At 40.2% G+C, this 7,726-nt stretch overlaps 2 long non-coding RNA genes across 2 annotated transcripts in view; both read left to right on the top strand.

Annotated features, from left to right (window-relative positions):
* LOC116706964 (uncharacterized) overlaps window positions 1-3,019 on the top strand; it is a 10,535-nt gene extending 7,516 nt beyond the window's left edge. Inside the window, exons 2-3 of the long non-coding RNA XR_004336380.1 lie at window positions 867-960; window positions 1,689-3,019. This is a non-coding gene — a long non-coding RNA (uncharacterized LOC116706964). The remainder of the gene's footprint in view (window positions 1-866; window positions 961-1,688) is intronic.
* Window positions 3,020-5,948: 2,929 nt separating this feature from the next.
* LOC116706959 (uncharacterized) overlaps window positions 5,949-7,726 on the top strand; it is a 30,805-nt gene continuing 29,027 nt past the window's right edge. The window contains exon 1 of the long non-coding RNA XR_004336378.1: window positions 5,949-6,167. This is a non-coding gene — a long non-coding RNA (uncharacterized LOC116706959). The remainder of the gene's footprint in view (window positions 6,168-7,726) is intronic.

The following is a 7,726-nucleotide window of genomic DNA, read 5'->3' as shown; positions in this document are numbered from 1 at the left end:
GGCTATTTATAACTGCTTTCACATCCATATTGAGCTGCATTCCTCTTATGTTGAAGTTTTATCTTGTACATACATAGAGCTGCAACACATGTTAATGACAATTATCTGAAATAAATAGCCTAGGATATACTTAAAAAAAGAAAGGAAAAAGAAAGCTCCTTCACTTGTTTTCTACAATAACTGATTAAAAGAGCAAGGGAGAGAGGGGGAGTGCGATGGACTTATGCTACTCACAGAGTGACGGCTGACTCACTATGAATGGGTCCAGCACACGTCGAATGACGGGTCAGTGGAGTTACACAAGGGGTGTGTATGAAATGTCTGTATCGTCACTGTGCTGGATTTTTATGAACTGTGATATTCTGGCCATAGGTCACATCTGTCGCCCAGGTCCAGCAGGCTCTGTCTCACATGCTATTCTACAAACTGAAGTTTGTACCATTCAATTCTTCAAGAACTTCTTCTGTGTTTTTTGCCGTGGCGGCCGCAATAGCAGAGTTACCAGCGGAAACACAGGTACAAATACAGGTTTGCCTCTCATGCTTAACAATATACAGTTGTGTTAATAACAATCAAAACTGTGGACAAATGTCAGAAGTGTGGACTGGCGCTGTGTCTCTCCATGTTGCTGGGAGTGAATAGGGGGCGGGCTGCGCGGAAAGTAAGAGGAGCGATCCAAACACAGGCACGGCTTTACAGAAGAAATGGGTCATGTAATGAAAAATTAAACCATATCAATACAAACAACATTGCTTCGTTTGTGGAGAATATGGTAATTGGGATTAAAATTTGATTAATTGTGCAGCTCTACTGTATGTTGCATTGAATACTAAACAATTTACCGTTTAGTTTTCCTGCCTTCACAGCCTCCGAAGCATTGCTCTAACCGAAGTCACTGCAGGATGCAGCAAAAAGTCAATAATCACGATTTCTTCATCAGCATGATTGACTTGTCTTAGAGTAAGTACAAATCAATACAAAAGCTATAGAAGTGAAGTAAGCAAACACTGAAAGTAGTATAAGTAAGTCATAACTTGTTTTGATTTTGTTTTGTGCTGTAAAAATGACCTCAAAATGGTCTTGTGTGCACTGTAATCTACCAGTTTGACTCAGACAGACATCTATGGCCCTATCTTGCACCCAGCGCTCCAAGCCAGACGCAAGTGTCTTTGCTGGTTTAAGTACGACGCAGTCAATTTTCCGCCCAGCGCCCATGTCACATAAATAGCACGCACACACACACTATGCTTGTTACACACAAACGGGTAGCAACATGTAAACATGTTGAAGATTACAACTAAAAAATTATCGTACAAATCCGCTATCATAATAGCAATGTGTCAAGGTACAAACGCGTTAGTTGACACTCTGATTGGTTTATTGCATGTTACGCCCAAAACACATCTATGATTAATTAAGACAAGACAATGATGCCACTCCTTTTATTTTTATTTTCAATAATACTTCATCACTTTAGCAAATGGTGATAGTAGCATTAGGAAATCTATTCGTTGGTCTTGTGGTGTCACTTTGAGCAGCAATTTAGCAAAAAGAGTGAACTTCTTCTCACCATCACCAATAAAACTGTCAACTTTGTGTTCTCTATTCCTTCACTGCACCAAAACATTGTTAGTTTGAAGAGGTGATGTGAGTTGACAATATTCTCCCTCCTCTTCCTTCCTCTCCAGCCGCCATCTCAACCCCTTATCCTCTCCCCACCCCTCGGCCCATTCTTTGTCTCCTCCAGAGTCTCTAGGAGCTTGATATGGAGCTTATGGGAAAAAGGAGGAAGATCAATCCTGGTGTCAGCAGCTCAGCACACATCTCTCCCAGTAACGGCAGGACAAGTGTCAGCTGGAGGAGAGGCAGCCGCCATGCAGAGAGAGAGAGAGAGAGAGAGAGAAAGAGAGAGTGAGTGAACAAAGGGGTTGAGGGGATGGTGGTGGGTGGATGAGAAAGAGAGCACTCTGCACGGCAGCCAAGCAAGTGAGCAAGCGAGCGGCCCAGCCCAAGGGAGTTCACCTCCAGTAGACAAAAGATCAATTCTCTCCATTTCACTCTCAGCTCCTGATAACAAGCAAAAGCTGTCTTGCCTTTGAAATGTGCATTCTGGTGTGCTACACACATGCAGTTGCACAGTTACACTCTCATACAGATGGCATACACACAAACCCAGTCACACACTTAAATTTGAAGGCGAAGTGGTTTCAAGAGTGATAAGAAATAATTAGGGATGCATTGACTGTGTAATTCTGGGCCGATATTGAAATAAAATACACAATTAGGCAGATGTTTTTGTTTCTTTTGTTTTTGTTGTCATTTCCCCCTTTTGTGCCAGTGAAATAAAGATTAATTCATCTATTCAAGAACATTTTTTCTTTTTAGGCATGTGCCGATTGGTGAGCGGATAATCAGCGTTTAAAGGGATGATTGACTATTTGTGTTTTCCTACGCCGATTAGAGTGACAATTTTAGCCTACTATCAGAACTAAGATGTTATAAAAAATAATTTTAGAGTCTGCACCCTATTGTGAATTTAGAGATGTTTCTGGTGGAGTGGCATGTTCGTCTGCTGAGCCGCATGAGTGAAAACTTTATTTTCCGTCTCTTTTTTCATGAATGTGACACATCTCCATTAGCCTGTGCTTACCTAAACTATGCTCCGCACTCCAAAAGAGTAGTTATTGTTATGGACATAGGCAGAGTTTGACAATTGAGCCGGGGGGGCAAAAAAATAAAGAAAACTCAATGTAGCAGCTGAGATCTGGCCTACCACTTGGGGAACACAGCACGAGCACATATGGACAAAACAAACAATTAAATTACAGTCAAACTATTTAACAGTTCGCCCTTCTAAAATCCAATTGAGGCACGGCTGTCTTGGAACACAATAAGCAGAAGGTGGTGGAATGCCCTGACTCTTACATTAAACTGAAATGTAACAGTGAACAATCAGTGTTGGACCTACAGTCTGTTGAGATGCCTCTCCAAACGCAGAAACAAAGCACAATCACACCATGAAACCTTTAAGAAAAAAGATCTGTATTTTGACATGACTCAATGACACAAAAAAAGTAATCCAGAGTGATCAGGAGAGGGTCATGGTGTAGCCTGCAAGGCCTACGCGCGTCACATTCACCTGCCAGCTCCAAACAAGTGAACGAGGCCTAAATATCTTGACTCTCTTTTGTATGTGACTTTAACTTTGTCGTTCAAAGAAAACTTATTGGTTTGATTATTTCAGTAATCCCCAGCTGCTGAAGTAGCAGCGTATGCTAACTGTTGTCCAAGTCCAACCACAAATAACCAACACAATATTTAGCCAGTGCAAAATTGATCTGACACAGATAAACTAGAAATATAAATAATAGTTATATATATATATTTGTTTTCAAGATGCGCGAGACAATTAGGAGTAAAGTCCATGACGGAACAACCTTGTGTAAAATAGATTTTTATTGGGTTAAATCAGCGCTGATAGTGTTGTTTTCTTTGAAGTTCTGAGGATCTGCAGCATCCAACATTTCAGATATGTTTCTAAATGTCCCCTCTGCAGTGAAAACATCTCTCAGTTTGCATTTTGTTGAAGATACTAAATTCGACAGTAAGAGAAAACAGCACTAGACAGGAAGCAGTTGCATTTGCATTTGATTGCTTGAATCAAAGCATAATTTGTGACAGTGTGCCGTGCCAAGGGTGTGTGGTTTGGATTGTGATTACGGGTAACAATGTTATTGGCAAAGGGCTACGGTCAGTCAAACCAGAAACATGCATCTTAAAGAGCTTCATTTTGTTTTTCATGTAGACACAAGTGTTATTGATAAAATTCTCATTTGGAGGAGTTTATGGAATACATTGTTTCCTTCCTGTTTGTGCTGGTACTCAAGTCACAGCACTTGATTTTGTTAAATGTTAGAGTTCCCTCAAAACCACATGTTTGTGGATGAGCCCTGACTTGTTCCCCATTAAAAAATAACTTTTTCAAGCTTTTGAATTACAGAAGTAAATGTGTGATGAGATTTCACATTTGTTCAGGCCATCCTTTGTCCCATCTAAATATTTTGTACCTTCTCCAGTTCCCATAAAACTTGCATTTATAATGGTCAAGTAAGAAAAGTTATATTACCACAGTTCTGGTACTTGAAAGTCGAAAATAAAATTTCTCGCGAAAGCGACCAAAGTTTATTTCATTTCCCTGTTTGGTGTTACCTCATCGTATATTTTGATCTTTTTGTAATCTATCTATGAAGGTCTAGAAATCTCTGCTTAATTCCAGAGAGGCTGATCGTGTGTGACAGTACTGGAGCTGGTTCTGTTTAAGACAACCACAAACAGAGAGCAATTCTGTGGAGGTTAGAACCTTGCCATTTCTCATCAGAGTGAGACCGAGGAAGAGGGTCACTCTGTCTGTATTCAAGACAGGCGCACCCTTTACCACTCTATACACAGACTCTCTTGGCTGGCTTTTCAGCAAAATTTTGATAACGTTTGAAATTCGATGTATTTACACCCCCCCGTACAGTCCTTTTGTTTGGAGTCAACATGTCATGACAGTGTCTGTGTAATGTACCCAATGATTAGGTTTCTCTCAGGGGCCCCTATCCATAGCCTCCAACAGATGGCCCACACCTCTTTTTATATGCAGATTTATTCACTGGAAATGTTTACAGACATTGTCATTACATGGACAGCCATAGCTAAATAGGCAGTAATTGCGGCAAAAGCTGTCATCCAGTCAGTGTTGTTTTTGTCATGTTCTGGCTGAAAGGAACAACTTGCGGAGAGGGACAGCTAGTATCACACAATTGACCTTTTACATGATTTTCAATTACTTGAGAGAGGAGAGAAACGGAGGGGTCCCTGTAGTGCAGCTGTCTCTGCTGTCTTCTCTCCAGAACATCTGCCCATCGAACGTGGCAGCGGCTTCTCTTTCTCCCCGTGAGGTCGCCTGCCCTGCCCAGGATGGGCAGGTGTGTGCTGGGCCAGGCTCCTCTGTCATTAAGCGGCCCAGCTGTGCTGTCACGTCTGGCATAGAGGCGGGTGTCATCCATGACCCTGTCTCAGCTCCCTTGGAGGGGCATACACAGACCTTGACAGGGCAGCTGAGGGTAAAGCCATGCATGGAATATCTATGAAGGACGACCATGTCGTCACCTTTTTGCACCCTGGTGGGCGCCACCTCGGCATGCTTGCCTACCCTCCTGCCAAAGTGCAGGATGGGCCCTCATCAGCCGTGTCAGTCAATAAAAAGAGAGAACATCACATCTCCCCTCCTGCTGTGTCCTGTGTGTCTTTTCAAAGGAGAGTTACACACTTGGACATAAGGACAGAGTGCTGGTAGACATTTTCACTGAGACCCTGAAAAAATAGAATGTGTATGTTATGTGATCGGAATTGTTAATAAATCAGGTCAGGCCAGTATGTCTAAAATTCAGGCTGAAAATCTACACACTTTCCCAGTAAATGATTTAAGTTAGGACTGTGCAGTACTATCTGCCAACATGTTTTGGGTTTTTGTATGAATGTCCAAACTTAAGTATTTTTGATAAATGCCTCTGATAAAACATAGATGTGGGTAGGACATGCAACTCATTTAGTTAATTTTTGATAATGGCAAAAAATAGACACAAGCACTGCTTCTGTTGGTCATCTAATTTCTCTTGGTGAACGTGTTTCCTTGGAAACTAGACCCAAGTTTCGTAACCCAAGCCTTCTTGACAGATTTCAGTCAAACTTTGATCAAGTGCTGTTTCTGGTGCAGGTAGCATCTTCTCACAGATTGTCCACAGGAACATGGTAATTTATAGGTTGCGGTTGCCGGTGAAATGTAGCTAATATGTTTTTTCATAAAGATAAACATGTGAAAGTGTTGTGTGTTTAGTAGCAGGAGTACAGGAGAGTAAATCATTAGCATTAATTTCCCTTTAGGCTACTCCAAACTTGCAGCTCAGTAGTTCATAATATTCTTAAGAATCAGCGCCATATTTCATATACTTGAAGTACCTGATTTTGCTGTGACAAATGTGTTACTAACAGAGATACTGACATGCCTAATCTTTTTATTCACCCGCTACACGTGCCATGGAAGAAACCAGAATCTCCAGTGAGTGAGCGCTTTGGCTTGGTTCTGGGAGTTGATGGCCCAGCAGGTGTGCCTGCATTTGAATGTAAGGACCTGTTTCACCTCCGGTCAATGTATTTGTTTACTCCATATTTACTGAGTCACTGATTCAGCTGCAGAATGGAAATCCACTCAATAACTTCATGGTTGATAAGGCAGAGGAAAGCACAGATATTCAGGGCAGGTAGGAAGAGAAAAACAAAAGATTGTGGAAAACTGACTGGTATTGAGATAGACACTGCTGAACACAGTGGTCAGCAAACAGGAAAAGAGAAATGTACACATTAAATGACCATCAGTGGTTTAGTCCAGTTCAGATGTGGGAGATCTATTCTTATAGCAGTTGTTGCCACAAAGAAACACACAGACATTGTGATCAGAGCAGGAAAACAGTTAAGGTGGAAATCAGTCACCGATGCTTGGAAAAAGAAGTGGTGCATTTTTATTTAGATTGGTCATGTTGCATACTCACAGCTGTGCCAAAAACTAATCAAAAGGGTAGTTTTGTGCAGAATGAGAGATGAACAAAACAAACAGACACGTTTTGTGTTTCATTATATGGTATTTCAACCGTACGGTATTTAGCATAAAGACAACATAAAAAATATAATTGTGTGAATTATTGGTTAAAATGTTCAATACATTTATGAAAATAAAATGCAATCTTTGTCAAAATGAAAAAACTCTTTGCAGCATCTTACAATTCCACATACAGTGGAAGCATTCTGCCCACATATCTCTTTTAAAATGTTTTTTAAAACGTATAGTAGAGCACAAAAGCACGGCTGGTACCTGTGTATCGAGTGCGGAAAATTTATATTAAAACAGGAGCAACTCAGATGTTTTTTTTTTGTAACTGACACAAACATTGATGATATAGTTCTTAATAGCCCTGTCATCTCCAAAGTACTGTTGACAGTTGTCAAGACCTGCTAGGCTAATGTTTTGCAGCTCAGGGAAAAGAACTCTTTGAGCTGCATATTCCAAAGATTTAATGAATTATGCTGTGGTTAGTCTGTCTCCTGATGTCAAGAAAGAAGCCAGAAATGTATGAAGTTATCTTTGAAAGCAATCTAAATTTGAATAACTCATGTGGATTAGGTTTAAGTTTTTTTTGCATGCAGTGTATCTCTAAAATAGATTAATAAAAAAAAGATTTCTATGATGGAGCTACCTACTCCGTCAAAAATCCCTCTTGTGTTTCCAGTATGTGCGTTAGCCTTTGTGGGACTGTGTAGTAGAATCTTTAGGCCATGAAAGATTACTAAAAGAGAAAATCCACACTAAAATACAACTGATATGACAGCAGTATGTTACTTCTATTATAGTTCTGATTTGTGAATTTGAATCAGTTTCTTGTTAATCAGAACAATCCATTATTTGCATTTGTTTTTGAAAGATAATTCTTGATTAAGAGCTGGAAGTCGTGATCAGATTAAAGTCCTATTTTACAGATGCTTAATGAAACAGGGAAACACTTAACTCTATATTTCTATCTCCAACGGCCCCACAAAGCTGAATAATTAAGTTCACAATTAGTGAAAAAAATAAAATAATCAAAACCTTCAAGTGCACATGGCTTCGTCTAAACCTCACTGAATTTTT

This window comes from Etheostoma spectabile, chromosome 2 (assembly GCF_008692095.1).
Source record: "Etheostoma spectabile isolate EspeVRDwgs_2016 chromosome 2, UIUC_Espe_1.0, whole genome shotgun sequence".
NCBI classification, from domain to species: domain Eukaryota; kingdom Metazoa; phylum Chordata; class Actinopteri; order Perciformes; family Percidae; genus Etheostoma; species Etheostoma spectabile.
Note: the sequence above shows the minus strand (reverse complement) of the source record. Positions and strands in the feature narration are given on the sequence as shown.